This window comes from Leuresthes tenuis, unplaced genomic scaffold (genome assembly GCF_036924035.1).
Source record: "Leuresthes tenuis unplaced genomic scaffold, fLeuTen1.0.hap1 SCAF_21, whole genome shotgun sequence".
Lineage (NCBI taxonomy): Eukaryota > Metazoa > Chordata > Actinopteri > Atheriniformes > Atherinopsidae > Leuresthes > Leuresthes tenuis.
Window position 1 is genome coordinate 11,997,119 of NW_027325375.1, and position 25,851 is coordinate 12,022,969.

Consider the following 25,851-nt stretch of genomic DNA (forward strand, 5'->3'; position numbering starts at 1 on the left):
TGTTTGATTTGAATGTGTTGTGTAAGTGTCCTGTTGAATGTTACATGTTTGGGCTTTGACACTTCACTGTGGTTGTTAACTGTGTGGTGTGTCCTGAAATGTTATATGTTTGGGCTGTGTGACATGCTTAATGCTTGTCAGTAGCTACCCACTTATTCATATATAGCAACTGACAACATAAGAAGTCTGGACATACTTTGATAGTAGTTGTAGAAGTATCCTTATTGATAATAGATAAACTAATTCATAGTGATAGAACAGTAGATGAACAGGTGCCTGCACATGTCTCACGAAAATAAAATGGGTGTATGATTGCTGACGGCAGAGCAATACTGCCAAACTTATGAGTTCTTGTGGCAAACTTGATTCAGTGTCTTGACGTGTATACGCTGTTTCGCTGACTTGATTGTCACAAGAAACAAAGTGTGTTTGATAAGATCCGACCATTTTATTACGGGAGGATCAGTATGTATGGATTCTGATGTGACTGATAAACCCATTCGTATCGTAAGCACAATCTAATACGTGAGACAACGCCCTGGCACACAATCAAAAAAAAAAAGAGAGAGCGTATTTGTGTCCCCACAGTCCATAATGTAGAAAAGAGAGAAAAAAGCCTTTCTGATTTGGTGTGTGTGCTCACAGTGCAGAGTGTAGAGAAAAGAGAGAAAAGAAAGCCGTTTTGGTGTCACGGGTGTTGTGACTTACACACACACATTTCTGAATTGAGAAAGGAAATTATTTTAGAGGAAGCACTAGAGTTTAGATCCCACATTTGTTGATAGGCATTCATTTATTTCTTCACTTCTGATTAAGTTTCAACAATAAACAACAAACTTTGTATTATGAGAAAGAACCAGACTCATTCTTCAGGAATCCGAAAATAAGCTCTATTTTACGAGTTATGCACGAATTCGGATTCTCCTATAAAACGAATTCCTTAACTCTAACCAAGTTAAGACTGCTTTGTCCTTCATATTTATTCATGTCTAATCAAGTTTCAACGATAAACAACGTTGTACTTTGTAGAATGAGAAAGAACTTCTTCAGCAATAAGCATCTCTCGACATATGACGAAATACAGATTTTGCTATAAAATTAATTCCTTCTATCAGCCTGACTTAAAACTGTTTGTCCTCCTTATTTATCCACTTCAAATCAAGTTTCAACAATTAAAAAAATGTTGTAGTTTGAGAAAAAACAACTTCATCTTAAGCAATCAGTAGGGTAAGAAAGGGTAAGAAAAGGTGCAAATGCCAACCATACATCACTAAAAGGTGGAGCGGAAGTATTCGGCTGCAAGTAGGTGCGAATGCCTGACAATGTATGATCAAAAGAGGGAGCGGAGGTTTTCGGCTGCAAGGTCTGAATGTCCAACCATAATTTGTAAAAACCGGGGAAGAAAAGGCTCGAAAGCCCGACTATACACCATCAAAAGCGGGAGCGGAGGTGTTCGGCTGCAAGTAGGTGTGAATGTTCGACCATAATTTGTAAAAAGCGGGTAAGAAAAGGTTCGAATGCCCGACTATATATTAACCAAAGCAGGAGGAGAGGTCTTCGGATACGAGTGGGTGAGAATTTACAACCATAATCTATAAAATGCGGTGAAAAAAAAGGTGTGAATACCCCATAGAACACTAAAAGGTAGAGCGGAAGTGTTCGGCTGCAAGAAGGTGTGAATGTCTGACCATAGTTTGTAAAAAGCGGGTAAGAAAAGGTTCGAATGCCCGAACATACACCATCAAAGGAGGGAGCGGAGGTGTTCCGCTGTAAGAAGGTGTGAATGTCCGACCATAGTTGGCAAAAAGCAGGTAAGAAAAGGTTAAAATACCCGATTGTACACAATCAATAGCGGGAGCAGAGTTGTTCCACTACTAAAAGGTGTGAAAGTCCGACCATGGTTTGTAAAAAGCGGGTAAGAAAAGGTGTGAATGCCCGACAATGTATGATCAAAAGAGGGAGAGGAGGTTTTCGGCTGAAACAAGGTCTGAATGTCCATCCATATTTTGTAAAAATCTGGGAAGAAAAGGCTCGAAAGCCCGACTATACACCATCAACAGCTGGAGCGGAGGTGTTCAGCTGCAAGAAGGTCTGAATGTCCATCAATAATTGCTAGAAAACATGGAAGAGAATTTTCAAATATCAAACCGCACATGATCATAAGCGGGAGAGGAGGTGTTCAAATGCAAGAAGGTGTGAATGTCCACCCATAAATACTGCAAAATGGGTAAGAAAAGGTACGAATGCCCAACCATACATGATCCTAACAGGGAGCGGAGGTGTTTGGCTGCGACAAGGTGTGTATGTACACCCATGATTAATGAAAAGCGGGCAACAAGTAGGTTTGAATACCCATCATCAAAAGCAGGAGTGGATGTGTTCGGCTACAAGAAGGTTTGAATGTCTGACCATAGTTTGTAAAAAGCGGGTAAGAAAAGGTTCGAATGCCCGAACATACACCATCAAAGGAGGGAGCGGAGGTGTTCCGCTGTAAGAAGGTGTGAATGTCCAACCATAATTGGCAAAAAGCAGGTAAGAAAAGGTTAAAATACCCTATTGTACACAATCAATAGCGGGAGCAGAGTTGTTCCGCTACTAAAAGGTGTGAAAGTCCGACCATGAATTGTAAAAAGCGGGTAAGAAAAGGTGCGAATGCCCGACAATGTATGATCAAAAAAGGGAGCGGAGGTTTTCGGCTGAAAGAAGGTCTGAATGTCCATCCATAATTTGTAAAAATCGGGGAAGAAAAGGCTCGAAAGCCCGACTATACACCATCAACAGCTGGAGCGGAGGTGTTCAGCTGCAAGAAGGTCTGAATGTCCATCAATAATTGCTAGAAAACATGGAAGAGAATTTTCGAATATCAAACCGCACATGATCATAAGCGGGAGAGGAGGTGTTAAAATGCAAAAAGGTGTGAATGTCCACCCATAATTACTGCAAAATGGGTAAGAAAAGGTACGAATGCCCAACCATACATCATCAAAAGCAGGAGTGGATGTGTTCGGCTACAAGAAGGTTTTAATGTCCGACCATAGTTTGTAAAAAACGGGTAAGAAAAGGTTCGAATGCCCGAACATACACCATCAAAAGAGGGAGCGGAGGTGTTCCACTGTAAGAAGGTGTGAATGTCTGACCATAGTTGGTAAAAAGCGGGTAAGAAAAGGTGAAAATACCCGACTGTACACAATCAATAGCGGGAGCGGAGTTGTTCGGCTACTAAAAGGTGTGAAAGTCCGACCCTGGTTTGTAAAAAGCGGGTAAGAGAAGGTGCGAATGCCCGACAATGTATGATCAAAAGAGGGAGCGGAGGTTTTCGGCTGCAAGAAGGTCTGAATGTCCAACAATAATTTTGTGAAAAACGGGGAAGAAAAGGCTCGAAACCCCGACTATACATCATCAAAAGCGGGAGCGGAGGTGTTCAGCTGCAAGAAGGTCTGAATGTCCATCAATAATTGCTAGAAAAAATGAAAGAAAATTTTCGAATATCAAACCACACATCATCATAAGCGGGAGAGGAGGTGTTCAGCTGCAAGAAGGTGTGAATGTCCGACCATAGTTTGTAAAAAATGGGTAAGAAAAGGTGCGAATGCTCAACCATACATCATCAAAAGCAGGAGTGGATGTGTTCGGCTAAAAGAAGGTTTGAATGTCCGACCATAGTTCGTAAAATGCGGGTAAGAAAAGGTTCGAATGCCCGAACATACACCATCAAAAGAGGGAGCGGAGGTGTTCCGCTGTAAGACGGTGTGAATGTCCAACAATAGTTGGTATAAAGCGGGTAAGAAAAGGTTAAAATACCCGACTGTACACAATCAATAGCGGGAGCGGAGTTATTCGGCTACAAGAAGGTGTGAAAGTCCGACCATGGTTTGTAAAAAGCGGGTAAGAAAAGGTGCGAATGCCCGACAATGTATGATCAAAAGAGGGAGTGGAGGTTTTCGGCTGCAAGAAGGTCTGAATGTCCAACCATAATTTGTAAAAACCGGGGAAGAAAAGGCTCGAAAGCCCGACTATACACCATCAAAAGTGGGAGCGGAGGTGTTCAGCTTCAAGACGGTCTGAATGTCCATCAATAATTGCTAGAAAACATGAAAGAAAATTTTCGAATATCAAACTGCACATGATCATAAGCAGGAGAGGAGGTGTTCAGCTGCAAGAAGGTGTGAATGTCTACCCATAATTACTGAAAAATGGGTAAGAAAAGGTGCGAATGCCTAACCATACATCATCAAAAGAGGGAGCGGAGGTGTTCCGCTGTACGAAGGTGTGAATGTCCGACCATACTTGGTAAAAAGCGGGTAAGAAAAGGTTAAAATACCCGACTGTACACAATCAATAGCGGGAGAGGATGTGTTCGGCTACAAGGTGTGACAGTCCGACCATGGTTTGTAAAAAGCGGGTAAGAAAAGGTGCGAATGTCCGACAATGTATGATCCAAAGAGAGAGCGGAGGTTTTCGGATACACGAAGGTTTGAATGTCCTACCAAAGTTTGTAAAAAGCGGGTAAGAAAAGGTTCGAATGCCCGACTATACACCATAAAAAGCGGGAGCGGAGGTGTTCCGCTGTAAGACGGTGTGAATGTCCGACCATAGTTGGTAAAAAGCGGGTAAGAAAAGGTTAAAATACCCGACTGTACACAATCAATAGCGGGAGCGGAGTTGTTCGGCTACAAGAAGGTGTGAAAGTCCGACCATGGTTTGTAAAAAGCAGTTAAGAAAAGGTTCGAATATCCAACCAAACATAATCAAAAGCGGGAGCAGAGCTGTTCGACTGCAAGTAGGTGTGAATGTCCAGCCATAATTACTCACAAACGGGGGAAGAAAAGGTAGTATTGCCAGACCATACATGATCAAAACAGGGAGCGGAGGTTCAGCTGCAAGGTGTTAATGTCCGACTATAGTTTGTAAAAAGCGGGTAAGACAAGGTGCGAATGCCCAACAATGTATGATCAAAAGAGAGAGTGGAGGTGTTCGGCTGCAAGGTCTGAATGTCCAACCATAATTTGTAAAAACCGGGTAAGAAAAGGCTCGAAAGCCCGACTATACATCATCAAAAGCGGGAGCGGAGGTGTTCAGCTGCAAGAAGGTGTGAATGTTCGACCAAAGTTTGTAAAAAGCTGGTAAGACAAGGAGCGATGTCCCGACATTGTATGATCAAAAGCGGGAGCGGAGGTGTCCAGCTGTGAGTAGGTGTGAATGTCCGACCATAATTGCTGAAAAATGTGTTAGAAAAGGTAAGAATACTGGACCATACATCATCAAAAGCGGGAGAGGTGGTGTTCGGCTGCAAGAAGGTGTGAAAGTCCGACAATGGTTTGTAAAAAGCTGGTAAAAAAAGGTTCAAATGCCCGAATATACATCATCAAAAGCGGAAGCGGAGGTGTTCGGATGCAAGAAGGTGTGAACGTCCGACCAAAGTTTGTAAAAAGCAGTGAAAAGCGAGAAAAAGCATTTCGTGAGTTCTGCATGATTTGGGATTTTGCTTATAAAATGCATTACTTCACTCAAACTATGTTAAAACTGATTTGTCCTTCATATTTACCATGTCTAGAAATATTTAAACAAAAAAACAACGTTGTACTTTGCAGTAAAAGAAAGAGCAAATCTAAAGTTTCAGGAATCCGAGTATAAGCCTGCTTTCATGAGTTCTGCACGATTTCGGATTTTGCTATAAAATGAATTGCTTTGCTCAAACCAAGTTAAAACTGCTTTGTCCTTCCATATTCATCAATGTCTAGATCGACTTCAACAAAGAAAAACATTGGACTTTGCAGTAGAAGAAGTTGAAATCCATCTACACATTGATAAATATGAAGGACAAAGCAGTTCCCACTTGCCCATAAGAAAATAAGCTTATTCTCGGATTCCTGATCCTTCAGTGTTGCTCTTTCTTCTACTGCAAAATACAATGTTGTTCTTTGTTGAAGTCGATCTAGACATTGATAAATATGAAGGAAAAAGCAGTTTTAACTTGGTTTGAGTGAATTAATTCATTTTATACATAAAATCCGAAATCGTGCAGAACTCATGAAAATAAGCTTATTCTCGGATTCCTAAAACTTTTGATTGGCTCTTTCTTTTACTGCAAAGTACAACGTTGTTTTTTTTTGTTTAAATATATCGAGACATTGATAAATATGAAGGTAAAAGCCGTTTTAACATAGTTTGAGTGAAGGAATTGATTTTATAGATAAAATCCCAAATCATGCAGAACTCCTCAAAAGGGGCGTATGGCTTAATCACAAGTGTGGTTCTTTCTCATTCAGGGTAGTATGAGGAAGTTTATGCTTGAAATATATGTAGAAATGGGTACATATGAAGGACAAAGCAGTGTTAACTTAGTTTGAGTGAAGGAATTCATTTTATACATAAAATCCCAAATCATGCAGAACGTATGAAAAGAAGCTTATTCTCGGATTCCTGATCCTTCAGTTTTGCTCTTTCTTCTACTGCAAAATACAATGTTGTTCTTTGTTGAAGTCGATCTAGACATTGATAAATATGAAGGAAAAAGCAGTTTTAACTTGGTTTGAGTGAATGAATTCATTTTATACATAAAATCCGAAATCGTGCAGAACTCATGAAAATAAGCTTATTCTTGGATTCCTAAAACTTTTGATTTGCTCTTTCTTTTATTGCAAAGTACGTTGATATATATGAAGGTAAAAGCCGTTTTAACAGAGTTTGAGTGAAGGAATTAATTTTATAGATAAAATCCCAAATCATGCAGAACTCCTCAAAAGGGAGGTATGGCTTAATCACAAGTGTGGCTCTTTCTCATTCAGGGTAATATTAGGAAGTTTATGCTTGAAATATATGTAGAAATGGGTACATATGAAGGACAAAGCAGTGTTAACTTAGTTTGCGTGAAGAAATTCATTTTATACATAAAATCCGAAATCGTGCAGAACTCAAGAAAATAAGCTTATTCTCGGATTCCTAAAACTTTTGATTTGCACTTTCTTTTACTGCAAAGTACAACGTTGTTTTTTGTTGAAATCTATCTAGACATTGATTACATTCACACCTACTTGCAGTCGAACACCTTCTCATCCACCCCATTTTTCAGTAATTATGGGTGGACATTCAGACCTTCTTGCAGCCGAAAACCTCCGCTCCTCTTTTGATCATACATTGTCGGGCATTCACACCTTGTCTTACACGCTTTTTACAAACTTTAGTCGGACATTCAAACCTTCTTGCAGCTGAACCACCTCCGCTCCCTGTTTTGATCATATATGGTCTGGCAATAGTACCTTTTTTTACCCGTTTGTGAGTAATTATGGCTGGACATTCACACCTACTTGCAGCCGAACACAACCCCTCTCGCTTTTGATGATGTATGGACCGGCATTTTTACCTTTTCTAACACATTTTTCAGCAATTATGGTCGGAGATTCACACCTACTCACAGCCGAACAACTCCGCTCCCGCATTTGATGATGTATAGTCGGGCATTCTCACCCTTTCTCATCAGCTTTTTGCAAATTATGATCTTACATTCACACCTACTTGCAGTCGAAAAGCTCTGCTCCCGCTTTTGATTATGTTTGGTTGGATATTCGAACCTTTTCTTAACTGCTTTTTACATATTTTGGTTGGACGTTCACACCTTCTTGTAGCCGAACACATGCACTCCTGCTTTTGATGATGTATGGTTGGGCATTCACACCTTTTTTTTGCCCATTTTTCAGGAATTATGGGTGGACATTCACACCTTGCAGCTGAACACCTCCTATCCCACTTATGATCATGTGCGGTTTGATTTTCGAAAAGTTTCTTTCATGTTTTCTAGCAATTATTGATGGACATGTAGACCTTCTTGCAGCTGAACACCTCCGCTCCCGCTTTTGATCATACATTGTCAGGCATTCGCACCTTGTCTTACCCACTTTTTACAAACTTTAGTCGAACAGTCACACCTACTTGCAGCCGAACACAACCTCTCTCGCTTTTGATGATGTATGGACCGGCATTCTTACCTTTTCTAACACATTTTTCAGTAATTATGGTCGGAGATTCACACCTACTCACAGCCGAACAACTCCGCTCCCGCATTTGATGGTGTATAGTCGGGCATTCTCACCCTTTCTCATCAGCTTTTTGCAAATTATGATCTGACATTCACACCTACTTGCAGTCGAACAGCTCTGCTCCTGCTTTTGATTATGTTTGGTTGGATATTCGAACCTTTTCTTAACTGCTTTTTACAAACTTTGGTTGGACGTTCACACCTTCTTGTAGCCGAACACATGCACTCCTGCTTTTGATGATGTATGGTTGGGCATTCGCACCTTTTTTTTACCATTTTTTCAGGTATTATGGGTGGACATTCACACCTTGCAGCTGAACACCTCCTATCCCACTTATGATCATGTGCGGTTTGATTTTCGAAAAGTTTCTTTCATGTTTTCTAGCAATTATTGATGGACATGTAGACCTTCTTGCAGCTGAACACCACCTCTCCCGATTTTGATGATGTATGGACCGGCATTTTTACCTTTTCTAACACATTTTTCAGCAATTATGGTTGGAGATTCACACCTACTCACAGCCAAACAACTCCGCTACCGCATTTGATGGTGTATAGTCGGGCATTCTCACCCTTTCGCATCAGCTTTTTGCAAATTATGATCTGACATTCACACCTACTTCCAGTCGAACAGCTCTGCTCCCGCTTTTGATTATGTTTGGTTAGATATTCGAACCTTTTCTTAACTGCTTTTTACAAACTTTGGTCGGACGTTCACAATATCTTGCAGCCGAACACCTCCGCTTCCGCTTTTGATGGTGTATATTCGGGCATACGAACCTTTTCTTACCCGCTTTTTACAAACCAAGGTCGGACTTTCACACCTCTCTTAGCTGAACAACTCCGCTCCCTCTTTTGATTGTGTACAGTCGGGTAATTTAACCTTTTCTTACCCGCTTTTTACCATCTATGGTCGGACATTCGCACCGTCTTACAGCGGAACACCTCCGCTCCCTCTTTTGATGATGTATGGTTAGGCATTCGCACCTTTTCTTACCCATTTTTCAGTAATTATGGGTAGACATTCACACCTTCTTGCAGCTGAACACCTCCTCTCCCGCTTATGATCATGTGCAGTTTGATATTCGAAAATTTTCTTTCATGTTTTCTAGCAATTATTGATGGACATTCAGACCGTCTTGCAGCTGAACACCTCCGCTCCCACTTTTGATGGTGTATAGTCGGGCTTTCGAGCCTTTTCTTCCCCGGTTTTTACAAATTATGGTTGGACATTCAGACCTTCTTGCAGCCGAAAACCTCCACTCCCTCTTTTGATCATACATTGTCGGGCATTCGCACCTTTTCTTACCCGCTTTTTACAAACCATGGTCGGACTTTCACACCTTTTAGTAGCCGAACAACTCCGCTCCCGCTATTGATTGTGTACAGTCGGGTATTTTAACCTTTTCTTACCCGCTTTTTACCAACTATGGTTGGACATTCACACCTTCTTACAGCAGAACACCTCCGCTCCCTGTTTTGATTATGTATGGTTTGACATTCGCACCTTCTCTCACCCGCCTTTTACTATGGTCGGCCATTCACAGCTTCCTCTCCACCATACTTGTATGGTGGGATATTCACACCCACCTGCATCCGAAGACCTCCGCCCCCACTTTTGTTGATATTTAGTCGGTCATTCGCACCTTACCCGCTTTTGGCAAACTATGGCCTTCTTGCAGCCAAACACCTCGGATCTCGCTTTTGATGATGTAAGGTTGGGCATTCAGACCTTGCTTCACCTGCTTTTCACCAAATATAGTCGGACATTCACACCCACTTGCATCCGAAGACCTCCGCCCCAAATTTTGTTGATATTTAGTCGGACATTCGTACCTTACCCGCTTTTGGCAAACTATGGCCTTCTTGCAGCCAAACACCTCTGATCTCGCTTTTGATGATGTAAGGTTGGGCATTCAGACCTTGCTTCACCTGCTTTTCACCAAATATAGTCGGACATTCACACATTCTTGCAGCCGAACACTTCCGCTCCACCTTTTAGTGTTCTATCACACCTTTTTTTCACCGCATTTTATACATTATGGTTGGAAATTTTCAACCACTCTCATCCGAAAACCTCTCTTCCCGCTTTTGTTAATATATTTGAACTTTAGTCGGGCATTCAAACCTTGCTGCTGAACCACCTCCGCTCCCTGTTTTAATCATATATGGTCTGGCAATACTACCTTTTCTTACCCGTTTGTGAGTAATTATGGCTGGACATTCACACCTACTTGCAGCCGAACACAACCTCTCTCGCTTTTGATGATGTATGGACCGGCATTCTTACCTTTTCTAACACATTTTTCAGCAATTATGGTCGGAGATTCACACCTACTCACAGCCGAACCACTCCGCTCCCGCATTTGATGATGTATAGTCGGGCATTCTCACCCTTTCTCATCAGCTTTTTGCAAATTATGATCTGACATTCACACCTACTTGCAGTCGAACAGCTCTGCTCCCGCTTTTGATTATGTATGGTTGGATATTCGAACCTTTTCTTAACTGCTTTTTACAAACTTTGGTTGGACGTTCACACCTTCTTGTAGCCGAACACATGCACTCCTGCTTTTGATGATGTATGGTTGGGCATTCGCACCTTTTTTTTTACCCATTTTTCAGGTATTATGGGTGGACATTCACACCTTCTTGCAGCTGAACACCTCCTCTCCCACTTATGATCATGTGTGGTTTGATTTTCGAAAATTTTCTTTCATGTTTTCTAGCAATTATTGATGGACATTTAGACCTTCTTGCAGCTGAACACCACCTCTCCCGATTTTGATTATGTATGGTTGGGCATTTTTACCTTTTCTAACACATTTTTCAGCAATTATGGTTGGAGATTCACACCTACTCACAGCCGAACAACTCCGCTACCGCATTTAATGGTGTATAGTCGGGAGTTTTCACCCTTTCTCATCAGCTTTTTGCAAATTATGATCTGACATTCACACCTACTTGCAGTCGAACAGCTCTGCTCCCGCTTTTGATTATGTATGGTTGGATATTCGAACCTTTTCTTAACTGCTTTTTACAAACTTTGGTTGGACGTTCACACCTTCTTGTAGCCGAACACATGCACTCCTGCTTTTGATGATGTATGGTTGGGCATTCGCACCTTTTTTTTACCCATTTTTCAGGTATTAGTGTTGGACATTCACACCTTCTTGCAGCTGAACACCTCCTCTCCCACTTATGATCATGTGTGGTTTGATTTTCGAAAATTTTCTTTCATGTTTTCTAGCAATTATTGATGGACATTTAGACCTTCTTGCAGCTGAACACCACCTCTCCCGATTTTGATTATGTATGGACCGGCATTTTTACCTTTTCTAACACATTTTTCAGTAGCCGAACACATGCACTCCTGCTTTTGATGATGTATGGTTGGGCATTCGCACCTTTTTTTTACCCATTTTTCAGGTATTATGGGTGGACATTCACACCTTCTTGCAGCTGAACACCTCCTCTCCCACTTATGATCATGTGTGGTTTGATTTTCGAAAATTTTCTTTCATGTTTTCTAACAATTATTGATGGACATTTAGACCTTCTTGCAGCTGAACACCACCTCTCCCGATTTTGATTATGTATGGACCGGCATTTTTACCTTTTCTAACACATTTTTCAGCAATTATGGTTGGAGATTCACACCTACTCACAGCCGAACAACTCCGCTACCGCATTTGATGGTGTATAGCCGGGCATTCTCACCCTTTCTCATCAGCTTTTTGCAAATTATGATCTGACATTCACACCTACTTGCAGTCGAACAGCTCTGCTCCCGCTTTTGATTATGTGTGGTTGGATAGTCGAACCTTTTCTTAACTGCTTTTTACAAACTTTGGTTGGACGTTCACACCTTCTTGTAGCCGAACACATGCACTCCTGCTTTTGATGATGTATGGTTGGGCATTCGCACCTTTTTTTTACCCATTTTTCAGGTATTATGGGTGGACATTCACACCTTCTTGCAGCTGAACACCTCCTCTCCCACTTATGATCATGTGTGGTTTGATTTTCGAAAATTTTCTTTCATGTTTTCTAGCAATTATTGATGGACATTTAGACCTTCTTGCAGCTGAACACCACCTCTCCCGATTTTGATTATGTATGGACCGGCATTTTTACCTTTTCTAACACATTTTTCAGCAATTATGGTTGGAGATTCACACCTACTTACAGCCGAACAACTCCGCTACCGCATTTGATGGTGTATAGTCGGGCATTCTCACCCTTTCTCATCAGCTTTTTGCAAATTATGATCTGACATTCACACCTACTTCCAGTCGAACAGCTCTGCTCCCGCTTTTGATTATGTTTGGTTAGATATTGTAACCTTTTCTTAACTGCTTTTTACAAACTTTGGTCGGACGTTCACAATATCTTGCAGCCGAACACCTCCGCTTCCGCTTTTGATGGTGTATATTCGGGCATACGAACCTTTTCTTACGCGCTTTTTACAAACCAAGGTCGGACTTTCACACCTTCTCTTAGCTGAACAACTCCGCTCCCTCTTTTGATTGTGTACAGTCGGGTAATTTAACCTTTTCTTACCCGCTTTTTACCATCTATGGTCGGACATTCACACCGTCTTACAGCGGAACACCTCCGCTCCCTCTTTTGATGATGTATGGTTAGGCATTCGCACCTTTTCTTACCCATTTTTCAGTAATTATGGGTAGACATTCACACCTTCTTGCAGCTGAACACCTCCTCTCCCGCTTATGATCATGTGCAGTTTGATATTCGAAAATTTTCTTTCATGTTTTCTAGCAATTATTGATGGACATTCAGACCGTCTTGCAGCTGAACACCTCCGCTCCCACTTTTGATGGTGTATAGTCGGGCTTTCGAGCCTTTTCTTCCCCGGTTTTTACAAATTATGGTTGGACATTCAGACCTTCTTGCAGCCGAAAACCTCCACTCCCTCTTTTGATCATACATTGTCGGGCATTCGCACCTTTTCTTACCTGCTTTTTACAAACCATGGTCGGACTTTCACACCTTTTAGTAGCCGAACAACTCCGCTCCCGCTATTGATTGTGTACAGTCGGGTATTTTAACCTTTTCTTACCTGCTTTTTACCAACTATGGTTGGACATTCACACCTTCTTACAGCAGAACACCTCCGCTCCCTGTTTTGATTATGTATGGTTTGACATTCGCACCTTCTCTCACCCGCCTTTTACTATGGTCGGCCATTCACAGCTTCCTCTCCACCATACTTGTATGGTGGGATATTCACACCCACTTGCATCCGAAGACCTCCGCCCCCACTTTTGTTGATATTTAGTCGGTCATTCTCACCTTACCCGCTTTTGGCAAACTATGGCCTTCTTGCAGCCAAACACCTCTGATCTCGCTTTTGATGATGTAAGGTTGGGCATTCAGACCTTGCTTCACCTGCTTTTCACCAAATATAGTCGGACATTCACACCTTCTTGCAGCCGAACACTTCCGCTTTTAGTGTTCTATGAGGCATTCACATATTTTTTTTCACCGTATTTTATAGATTATGGTTGGAAATTCTCACCCACTCTCATCCGAAGACCTCTCCTCCCGCTTTTGTTAATATATAGTCGGGCATTCGAACCTTTTCTTACCCGCTTTTTACAAATTATGGTCGAACATTCACACCTACTTGCAGCTGAATACTTCCGCACCACCTTTTAGGTATGTATGGTTGGCATTTGCACCTCTTTTTATACTGATTGCTGAAGATTAAGTTGTTCTTTCTCAAACTACAATTTTTTTTTAATTGTTGAAACTTGATTTGAAGTGGATAAATAAGGAGGACAAACAGTTTTAAGTCAGGCTGATAGAAGGAATTAATTTTATAGCAAAATCTGTATTTCGTCATATGTCGAGAGATGCTTATTGCTGAAGAAGTTCTTTCTCATTCTACAAAGTACAACGTTGTTTATCGTTGAAACTTGATTAGACATGAATAAATATGAAGGACAAAGCAGTCTTAACTTGGTTTGAGTTAATGAATTCGTTTTATAGGAGAATCCGAATTCGTGCATAACTCATAAAATAGAGCTTATTTTCGGATTCCTGAAGAATGAGTCTGGTTCTTTCTCATAATACAAAGTTTGTTGTTTATTGTTGAAACTTCATCAGAAGTGAAGAAATAAATGAATGCCTATCAACAAATGTGGGATCTAAACTCTAGTGCTTCCTCTAAAATAATTTCCTTTCTCAATTTAGAAATGTGTGTGTGTAAGTCACAACACCCGTGACACCAAAACGGCTTTCTTTTCTCTACACTCTGCACTATGAGCACACACACCAAATCAGAAAGGCTTTTTTCTCTCTTTTCTACATTATGGACTGTGGGGACACAAAACCGCTATCTCTTTTTTTTTTTGATTGTGTGCCAAGGCGTTGTCTCACATATTAGATTATGCTTAAGATACGAATGGGTTTATCAGTCACATCAGAATCCATACATACTGATCCTCCCGTAATAAAATGGTCGGATCTTATCAAACACACTTTGTTTCTTGTGACAATCAAGTCAGCGAAACAGCGTATACACGTCAAGACACTGAATCAAGTTTGCCACAAGAACTCATAAGTTTGGCAGTATTGCTCTGCCGTCAGCAATCATACACCCATTTTATTTTCGTGAGACGTGCAGGCACCTGTTCATCTACTGTTCTATCACTATGTATTAGTTTATCTATTATCAATAAGGATACTTCTACAACTACTATCAAAGTATGTCCAGACTTCTTATGTTGTCAGTTGCTATATATGAATAAGTGGGTAGCTACTGACAAGCATTAAGCATGTCACACAGCCCAAACATATAACATTTCAGGACACACCACACAGTTAACAACCACAGTGAAGTGTCAAAGCCCAAACATTCAACAGGACACTTACACAACACATTCAAATCAAACAGTCAGACAACATACAAGAACATATACCCCAGCCGGCATTGCTCCCTGCCTATTTTCCTACAGCTCACTATGTGTGCGCACACCTTTATTCACAAACTCTTCAACTTATACTCTTTTACCGAAGCTGCTACAGCTCGATTGGCCGAATACCCTTAGATCCTATTTCGGTGAATTTGACATCTGCCTTACATGTAACAGATTAGCGGTTTAGCAGTTTTAATTTAGTTTGAGTGAAGACATTCATTTTATAGCAAAATCCGAAATCGTGAAGCACTCATGAAAGTAAGCTTATTCTCGGATTCCTGAAACTTTAGATTTGCTCTTTCTTTTACTGCAAAGTACAACGTTGTTTTTTTTGTTTAAATCTTTCTAGACATGGTAAATATGAACGACAAAGCAGTTTTAACATAGTTTGAGTGAAGGAATTCATTTTATAGATAAAATCCCAAGAGTCTGCAGAGAAAAGAGAGTGAATGCGAAGTAGACTTTAACACGGCTATGGGAGCGAGCCGAGTGTCGGCTAACCGGGAGAATTGCTTGAAAGAAACGCGACACCGAATGAACGGTCAGAACAAAGCCTCAATACGGGATTCTCGTGGTGTTTTTGTTTCTGCCTTGTCTTTTGCATAGAGTAAAAAGCGTCTCAACCAAGCAAAGCTCACCATGGGGAAGGTGGCTATACCAACTAGCCTGATGCCCTGCTCCCGCAGTGACGGATAATCGTACTCTGGTTTCTCTTCATAACATACAAGTCTTTCGCCTTTTACTAAAGACTTCCGTGGAGAGCAGCACTAATGAGTTGTTTCTATTATTGGCAGGCTTTACCTTTGCGGGTGAAGCCCTTTCTGTCTGTGCAAAAGAAATCTTGCTACTTTGCAGAGTGACTTCTCTGAGTAGAGTCGCCTTACTTGTTGCGACTGTGCCGATGTTCGAAGCTGGAGTGCAAAGTTGTTGCTTGAATGGTGCTTGCTGGAGCATGCGGGAGTGCAAAGTTATACCATTTAAAAGGGCTGAAGAGTGCTCAGTGCAGCGGGTGGGCGGAGGTGCAACGTGACACTCTGGCCACCTATGGCCATAAAAAGAACACTGCTACAAGTGCGCATTGTGCCAGCAAGGGCCCTCGGACCTGAAACAGTGGACAGTTATCGCTTCTCTGCCTTTTGGCTAAGATCAAGTGTAGTATCTGTTCTTATCAGTTTAATATGTCCTCTATACGAGGACAACATATTAAATGGATTTTTAAGAATAGGAGTTGAAAAAGAAGCTTGCTCCGTTCACTCCAAGCCTCGACCCGGTACTGCAGTGCCGCTGGGAACGGTGCGCTCTCCTCTGCTCTTGTGAAAAAGCAAACAGCGGTGCAGGATGGAAGTTTCAGGGAGCCCAAGATGAAACTTTCTTTTAATCTGCTGAGAAAAGAGAGTGAATGCGAAGTGGACTTTAACACGGCTCTGGGAGCGAGCCGAGTGCGGGCTAACCGGGAGAATTGCTTGAAAGAAACGCGACACCGAATGAGTGGTCAGAACAAAGCCTCAATACGGTGTTCCCGTGGTGTTTGTGGCTGCCTTGTCTTTTGCACAGAGTAAAAGACAAGGCAGCCATCGAATAGATTGTTTCTACTTGGTCAGCCGAGGAGCGGGGGGGGGGGGGGGGGGGGGGGGGGGGGGCGCAAGCGTCTCAACCAAGCAAAGCTCACCAAGTAGGAACAATCGGGCCCTTTTCGATGGCTGCAACACCTGAAAGAGATATTGATGCGAGACCCGATCAAATGCTTTTTCAAAGTCTAAATTTAAGATGACAAGCCGGGTGTTTCTGTCTCTAGCGTAATCAATGATGTCTCGAATCAGTACGAGGCTGTCGGTGAGTTGTCTCCCTGAGATGGCACAAGCTTGGTCTGGGTGAATTACCTCCTCTAAAACAGAGGACATCCGTGTCGCTAAAACCTTGCTAAAAAGTTTACAGTCAAAGTTTAAAAGTGTGATGGGCCTCCAATTCTTTAGGTCAGTCTTATAATTTTTTTTATAAAGTAGAGTCACTATTCCCACTCTAAAACTGTCAGGCAGTCGGTCGAGTTTTTCAAAATCTTTAAAAACATCTAAAATGTCTGATGATAAAAGGTCCCAATAGGTCAGATAGAATTCTGCAGGAAGCCCATCTAAACCCGGAGCTCGACTTCTCTTAAAACCTGTTAGGCATTTTTTTAACTCTAAAGCAGTAAAATTCTGTGTCAAGTGTGCATTCTCTTTTACGGTTTTGTCAACGAATTTTAAGATTTCTGCCGATGTTTCCAAGTGCACTGGTTTCTCCTTGTACATGTTACTATAAAAGGTATGTACAGTTTCAATCATCTCTTGTGTGGATTTTGTTAAAAACCCATCTTCTCTTTTTAGATTTTGAATACACTCCTTTTTATTTATAACTTTCTTTCTTTTTCACCTTCCTCAATTTCCTGCTCCCTGCTTCTTACAAAAATTCCTTTACTCTTTATTTCTGCTAAAACTGACATTTCCTTTTTGACATCTTTGATTTCTTCTTTAAAGTCTATGCCACACTGATTTAGTTTAAAGTAGCGCTGTAAGCGTTTATGTAGTCCCATCATACATCTATTCTCTTTCCTTTTTTTACGTTTACCTTGCTGTTTAAAAAAAGTCTGGGTCGTTTCCTTCACCATTTCCCACCATTGTGCATGTGTTTCGTAGAGGTCTTGAAGGGTCTGCCACTCTTTATAACATTCCCTGTACTGACTGACTATGATTTCATCCTCCAACAGGGAACAGTTGAGTTTCCACAGACCACTTCCTACAGTCACACCAGAAGGGGGTGAAAGGGTGCAGGAGAGCATAAGGTGGTCTGAAAAGAAAACAGGGGTTAATCTAACATCAGTGGGTGGGCAATCTCTAGTAAAGAAATAATCAATGCGAGAGGCTCTGGTGCCATCATGACTAAACCAGGTGAAGCCCTCCTCTCTGGGATGCATGGTTTTAAAACAGTCAGTAAGCTTAAAATCCCTGCATATGCCCTGAAGTAAAATCGAAGTCTTATCCACTTTAAAATCTACCCCTGCTCTTTTTCTATCTTTCCTGCTCAAGATACAGTTAAAATCCCCTCCTACAACTAAAGGTACTTGCCCTAGCATGTAAAGCTGTATATCTTCTAAAAGGTCATACCTTTCATTTTTTCCATTGAAACCATAAATATTTAAGAGGTTAAAGTCTTGCCCCATAAAATTCAAGTGTGCTAAAAGTGCCCGTCCGTCTCTCACCACTGTGCTACCTTTCACCAGAACATGCGGATTTTTAATTAGAATGGCCACACCATCATTTTTATTTTGATTTGAGCCACTCCATATCGATAAATGGGGCCACATTTCCTCCCATTGTCTATGGTTTTTTAAAAAAGGTAGTCCACATTCTTGTATTAAAAACACATCTGATTTTATGGAGACTAAGAAGGATAAAATACTCTGGGCTCTTGTCTTTGATTTCACACTTCTCACATTTAGTGTTGAGAAGGTGAGAACCATTAAAAGCATAAAGGAAAGTAGGTATGTCATTTTCGTTTTTCTAAGTTATCAAAACAAATTACACACAGGTTATTTCTTGGGAAACTAGCTCTTCCTTCATTTCTTTAGGTGAAAAGTGAATAGGGTGATCTATATTTCCTTTTCGGACTCTCGGTGTTGGCCTCTGACGCAATGTTGCATTTAACTTTGAGTCCCTGGGGGTTGATTGCAGAGCTGAAGTTAAAAAAGGAGACCTCATTGGGTGAGTCGGAGGGGAAGACTCTAGGTTCTTCCATTGAAGAACTGTCTGAAAGGGACCTAACCCTTCCCCTCTTCTCTGATACCACTGGGGAATCAGAGGCTCAGATGCCGTCCTCTTCGGCTGTTGACCTTCTGGGAGGTGAGTATCTTCACTAGACTCACCTGTCTGCTCTTCCTCCTCATTTAGCGTAGCTCCACCCTCTGCCTGCCTGTGAATTCTCACAGACTTCAACACTGAGTGGTGAGGCCTCTACAGGCCCCTCCCCTTTTTGCTCCTCACTTCCAATCCAAGCTTTTGGCGGGAAGTTTGAATTTATTGGGTCAACCTCTTCACTTTGTTCACCAACTGCCACCTTTGGTCCTTCTCTTTGTTGGCTTGACTGTGGCTTTACCGTCTTTAATTTGTTGGCAAAAGATTTAGGGCAATCTCTGAAGAGGTGATTTAATTCTCCACAGAGATTACATTTCCTGCCATTTGGACACTCTCCAAAAGTTTGCCCAATTTCTCTGCTCTTCCCACATAACACCTTGGTACAAGCCTCAACCAGGTGCCCATGCTCACCACACTTGCGGCAGAACTTGGGCTGCCCCTGGTAGTGGATGTAACCTCGGTTTTCAAGGTGGCCAGAGTGTCGCCCACCCGCTGCACTGAGCACTCTTCAGCCCTTTTAAATGGTATAACTTTTCACTCCCGCACGCTCCAGCAAGCACCATTCAAGCAACAACTTTGCACTCCAGCTTCGACCATCGGCACAGTCGCAACAAGTAAGGCGACTCTACTCAGAGAAGTCACTCTGCACAGTAAGAAGATTTCTTTTGCACAGACAGAAAGGGCTTCACCCGCAAAGGTAAAGCCTGCCAAAAATAGAAACAACTCATTAGTGCTGCTCTCCACAGAAATCTTTAGTAAAAGGCGAAAGACTTGTACGTTATGAAGAGAAACCAGAGTACGATTATCCGTCACTGCGGGAGCAGGGCATCAGGCTAGTTGGCATAGCCACCTTCCCCATGGTGAGCTTTGCTTGGTTGAGACGCTTGCTCCCCCCCCCCTTGCTCCTCGGCTGACCAACTAGGAACAATCGGGCCCTATTCGATGGCTGCCTTGTCTTTTACTCTGTGCAAAAGACAAGGCAGCAACAAAAACACCACGAGAATCCCGTATTGAGGCTTTGTTCTGACCGCTCATTCGGTGTCGCGTTTCTTTCAAGCAATTCTCCCGGTTAGCCCACACTCGGCTCGCTCCCATAGCCGTGTTAAAGTCTACTTCGCATTCACTCTCTTTTCTCAGCAGACTCTTGGGATTTTATCTATAAAATGAATTCCTTCACTCAAACTATGTGAAAACTGCTTTGTCCTTAATATTTACCATGTCTAGAAAGATTTAAACAAAAAAAACAACGTTGTACTTTGCAGTAAAAGAAAGAGCAAATCTAAAGTTTCAGGAATCCGAGAATAAGCTTACTTTCATTAGTTCTTCACGATTTCGGATTTTGCTATAAAATGAATTCCTTCACTCAAACTAAATTAAAACTGCTAAACCGCTAATCTCTTATATGTAAGGCAGATGTCAAATTCACCGAAATAGGATCAAAGGGTATTCGGCCAATCGAGCTGTAGCAGCTTCGGTAAAAGAGTATAAGTTGAAGAGTTTGTGAATAAAGGTGTGCGCACACATAGTGTGCTGTACGAAAATAGGCAGGGAGCAATGCCGGCTGGGGTATATGTTCTTGTATGTTGTCTGACTGTTTGATTTGAATGTGTTGTGTAAGTGTCCTGTTGAATGTTACATGTTTGGGCTTTGACAAGCTTCACTGTGGTTGTTAACTGTGTGGTGTGTCCTGAAATGTTATATGTTTGGGCTGTGTGACATGCTTAATGCTTGTCAGTAGCTACCCACTTATTCATATATAGCAACTGACAACATAAGAAGTCCGGACATACTTTGATAGTAGTTGTAGAAGTATCCTTATTGATAATAGATCACTAATTCATAGTGATAGAACAGTAGATGAACAGGTGCTTGCACATGTCTCACGAAAATGAAATGGGTGTATGATTGCTGACGGCAGAGCAATACTGCCAAACTTATGAGTTCTTGTGGCAAACTTGATTCAGTGTCTTGACGTGTATACGCTGTTTCGCTGACTTGATTGTCACAAGAAACAAAGTGTGTTTGATAAGATCCGACCATTTTATTACGGGAGGATCAGTATGTATGGATTCTGATGTGACTGATAAACCCATTCGTATCTTAAGCATAATCTAATACGTGAGACAACGCCCTGGCACACGATAAAAAAAAAAAAAGAGAGAGAGCGGTTGTGTGTCCCCACAGTCCATAATGTAGAAAAGAGAGAAAAAAGCCTTTCTGATTTGGTGTGTGTACTCATAGTGCAGAGTGTAGAGAAAAGAAAGCCGTTTTGGTGTCACGGGTGTTGTGACTTACACACACACATTTCTAAATTGAGAAAGGAAATTATTTTAGAGGAAGCACTAGAGTTTAGATCCCACATTTGTTGATAGGCATTCATTTATTTCTTCACTTCTGATGAAGTTTCAACAATAAACAACAAACTTTGTATTATGAGAAAGAACCAGACTCATTCTTCAGGAATCCGAAAATAAGCTCTATTTTATGAGTTATGCACGAATTCGGATTCTCCTATAAAACGAATTCATTAACTCAAACCAAGTTAAGACTGCTTTGTCCTTCATATTTATTCATGTCTAATCAAGTTTCAACGATAAACAACGTTGTACTTTGTAGAATGAGAAAGAACTTCTTCAGCAATAAGCATCTCTCGACATATGACGAAATACAGATTTTGCTATAAAATTAATTCCTTCTATCAGCCTGACTTAAAACTGTTTGTCCTCCTTATTTATCCACTTCAAATCAAGTTTCAACAATTAAAAAAAAATTGTAGTTTGAGAAAGAACAACTTAATCTTCAGCAATCAGTATAAAAAGAGGTGCAAATGCCAACCATACATACCTAAAAGGTGGAGCGGAAGTATTCAGCTGCAAGTAGGTGTGAATGTTCGACCATAATTTGTAAAAAGCGGGTAAGAAAAGGTTCGAATGCCCGACTATATATTAACAAAAGCGGGAGGAGAGGTCTTCGGATGAGAGTGGGTGAGAATTTCCAACCATAATCTATAAAATACGGTGAAAAAAAATATGTGAATGCCTCATAGAACACTAAAAGCGGAAGTGTTCGGCTGCAAGAAGGTGTGAATGTTCGACCATAATTTGTAAAAAGCGGGTAAGAAAAGGTTCGAATGCCCGACTATATATTAACAAAAGCGGGAGGAGAGGTCTTCGGATGAGAGTGGGTGAGAATTTCCAAACATAATCTATAAAATACGGTGAAAAAAAATATGTGAATGCCTCATAGAACACTAAAAGCGGAAGTGTTCGGCTGCAAGAAGGTGTGAATGTCCGACTATATTTGGTGAAAAGCAGGTGAAGCAAGGTCTGAATGCCCAACCTTACATCATCAAAAGCGAGATCAGAGGTGTTTGGCTGCAAGAAGGCCATAGTTTGCCAAAAGCGGGTAAGGTGCGAATGACCGACTAAATATCAACAAAATTGGGGGCGGAGGTCTTCGGATGCAAGTGGGTGTGAATATCCCACCATACAAGTATGGTGGAGAGGAAGCTGTGAATGGCCGACCATAGTAAAAGGCGGGTGAGAGAAGGTGCGAATGTCAAACCATACATAATCAAAACAGGGAGCGGAGGTGTTCTGCTGTAAGAAGGTGTGAATGTCCAACCATAGTTGGTAAAAAGCAGGTAAGAAAAGGTTAAAATACCCGACTGTACACAATCAATAGCGGGAGCGGAGTTGTTCGGCTACTAAAAGTCCGACCATGGTTTGTAAAAAGCGGGTAAGAAAAGGTGCGAATGCCCGGCAATGTATGATCAAAAGAGGGAGTGGAGGTTTTCGGCTGCAAGAAGGTCTGAATGTCCAACCATAATTTGTAAAAACCGGGGAAGAAAAGGCTCGAAAGCCCGACTATACACCATCAAAAGTGGGAGCGGAGGTGTTCAGCTGCAAGACGGTCTGAATGTCCATCAATAATTGCTAGAAAACATGAAAGAAAATTTTCGAATATCAAACTGCACATGATCATAAGCGGGAGAGGAGGTGTTCAGCTGCAAGAAGGTGTGAATGTCTACCCATAATTACTGAAAAATGGGTAAAAAAAGGTGAGAATGCCTAAACATACATCATCAAAAGAGGGAGCGGAGGTGTTCCGCTGTAAGACGGTGTGAATGTCCGACCATAGATGGTAAAAAGCGGGTAAGAAAAGGTTAAATTACCCGACTGTACACAATCAAAAGAGGGAGCGGAGTTGTTCAGCTGTGAGTAGGTGTGAATCTCCAACCATAATTGCTGAAAAATGTGTTAGAAAAGGTAAAAATGCTGGTCCATACATAATCAAAATCGGGAGAGGTGGTGTTCAGCTGCAAGAAGGTGTGAATGTCCACCCATAATACCTGAAAAATGGGTAAAAAAAAAGGTGCGAATGCCCAACCATACATCATCAAAAGCAGGAGTGCATGTGTTCGGCTACAAGAAGGTGTGAACGTCCAACCAAAGTTTGTAAAAAGCAGTTAAGAAAAGGTTCGAATATCCAACCATACATAATCAAAAGCGGGAGCAGAGCTGTTCGACTGCAAGTAGGTGTGAATGTCAGATCATAATTTGCAAAAAGCTGATGAGAAAGGGTGAGAATGCCCGACTATACACCATCAAATGCGGGAGCGGAGTTGTTTGGCTGTGAGTAGGTGTGAATCTCCGACCATAATTGCTGAAAAATGTGTTAGAAAAGGTAAGAATGCCGGTCCATACATCATCAAAAGCGAGAGAGGTTGTGTTCGGCTGCAAGTAGGTGTGAATGTCCAGCCATAATTACTCACAAACGGGTAAGAAAAGGTAGTATTGCCAGACCATATATGATCAAAACAGGGAGCGGAGGTGGTTCAGCTGCAAGAAGGTTTGAATGCCCGACTAAAGTTCAAATATATTAACAAAAGCGGGAGGAGAGGTCTTCGGATGAGAGTGGTTGAAAATTTCCAACCATAATGTATAAAATGCGGTGAAAAAAAGGTGTGATAGAACACTAAAAGGTGGAGCGGAAGTGTTCGGCTGCAAGAAGGTGTGAATGTCCGACTATATTTGGTGAAAAGCAGGTGAAGCAAGGTCTGAATGCCAAACCTTACATCATCAAATGCGAGATCAGAGGTGTTTGGCTGCAAGAAGGCCATAGTTTGCCAGAAGCGGGTAAGGTGCGAATGTCCGACTAAATATCAAAAAAATTTGGGGCAGAGGTCTTCGGATGCAAGTGGGTGTGAATATCCAACCATACAAGTTTGGTGGAGAGGAAGCTGTGAATAGCCGACCATAGTTTGGAAAAAGCGGGTAAGAAAAGGTTTGAATACCCGAACATACACCATCAAAAGAGGGAGCGGAGGTGTTCCGCTGTACGAAGGTGTGAATGTCCGACCATAGTTGGTAAAAAGCGGGTAAGAAAAGGTTAAAATACCCGACTGTACACAATCAATAGCGGGAGCGGATGTGTTCGGCTACAAGAAGGTGTGAAAGTCCGACCATGGTTTGTAAAAAGCGGGTAAGAAAAGGTGCGAATGTCCGACAATGTATGATCAAAAGAGAGAGCGGAGGTTTTCGGATACAAGAAGGTTTGAATGTCCCACCATAGTTTGTAAAAAGCGGGTAAGAAAAGGTTCGAATGCCCGACTATACACCATCAAAAGCGGGAGCAGAGGTGTTCCGCTGTAAGACGGTGTGAATGTCCGACCATAGTTGGTAAAAAGTGGGTAAGAAAAGGTTAAAATACCCGACTGTACACAATCAATAGCAGGAGCGGAGTTGTTCGGCTACAAGAAGGTGTGAAAGTCCGACCATGGTTTGTAAAAACCGGGAAGAAAAGGCTCGAAAGCCCAACTATACACCATCAAAAAGAAGGTTTGAATGTCCATCAATAATTGCTTTAAAACAAGAAAGTAGATTTTCGAATATCAAACCGTACATGATCATAAGCGGGAGAGGAGGTGTTCCGCTGTAAGACGGTGTGAATGTCCGACCATAGTTGGTAAAAAGCGGGTAAGAAAAGGTTAAAATACCAGACTGTACACAATCAATAGCGGGAGCGGAGTTGTTCGGCTACTAAAAGGTGTGAAAGTCCGACCCTGGTTTGTAAAAAGCGGGTAAGAAAAGGTTCGAATGCCCGAACATACACCATCAAAAGAGGGAGCGGAGGTGTTCCGCTGTAAGACGGTGTGAATGTCCGATCATAGTTGGTAAAAACCGGGTAAGAAAAGGTTAAAATACCCGACTGTACACAATCAAAAGAGGGAGCGGAGTTGTTGAGCTAAGAGAAGGTGTGAAAGTCCGACCATGGTTTGTAAAAAGCGGGTAAGAAAAGGTTCGTATGCCCGAATATACACTATCAAAACCGGAAGTGTAGGTGTTCGGCTGCAAGAAGGTGTGAACGTCCGACCAAAGTTTGTAAAAAAGCAGTTAAGAAAAGGTTCGAATATCTAACCAAACATAATCAAAAGCGGGAGCAGAGCTGTTCGACTGCAAGTAGGTGTGAATGTCAGAGAATAATTTGCAAAAAGCTGATGAGAAAGGGTGAGAAATCCCGACTATACACCATCAAATGCGGTAGCCTAGTTGTTCGGCTGTGAGTAGGTGTGAATCTCCGACCATAATTGCTGAAAAATGTGTTAGAAAAGGTAAGAATGCCGGTCCATACATCATCAAAAGCGGGAGAGGTGGTGTTCAGCTGCAAGTAGGTGTGAATGTCCATTAATAATTGCTTTAAAACATGAAAGAAAATTTTCGAATATCAAACCTTACATGATCATTAGCGGGAGAGGAGGTTTTCAGCTGCAAGAAGATGTGAATATCCACCTATAATTACTGAAAAATGGGTAGGAAAAGATGCGAATGTCCAACCATAAATCATCAAAAGCAGGAGTGGAGTTGTTCAGCTACAAGAAGGTATGAAAGTCCAACCATGGTTTGTAAAAAGCGGGTAAGAGAAGGTTCGAATACCCGAATATATACCATCAAAAGCGGAAGCGGGGGTGTTCGGCTGCAAGAAG

At 41.7% G+C, this 25,851-nt stretch overlaps 3 non-coding genes across 3 annotated transcripts; 2 read left to right on the forward strand and 1 right to left on the reverse strand.

Annotated features, from left to right (window-relative positions):
- Positions 1–15,677: 15,677 nt before the first annotated feature.
- Positions 15,678–15,791, forward strand: LOC140280610 (U5 spliceosomal RNA). Its single transcript, XR_011909551.1, has one exon. It is a non-coding gene; the product is annotated as a U5 spliceosomal RNA (small nuclear RNA).
- Positions 15,792–16,099: 308 nt separating this feature from the next.
- On the forward strand, positions 16,100–16,283 carry LOC140280525 (U2 spliceosomal RNA). The gene has a single exon (XR_011909484.1). It is a non-coding gene; the product is annotated as a U2 spliceosomal RNA (small nuclear RNA).
- Positions 16,284–19,552: 3,269 nt separating this feature from the next.
- LOC140280631 (U5 spliceosomal RNA) lies at positions 19,553–19,666 on the reverse strand. Its single transcript, XR_011909570.1, has one exon. It is a non-coding gene; the product is annotated as a U5 spliceosomal RNA (small nuclear RNA).
- Between the last annotated feature and the right edge of the window lie 6,185 nt (positions 19,667–25,851).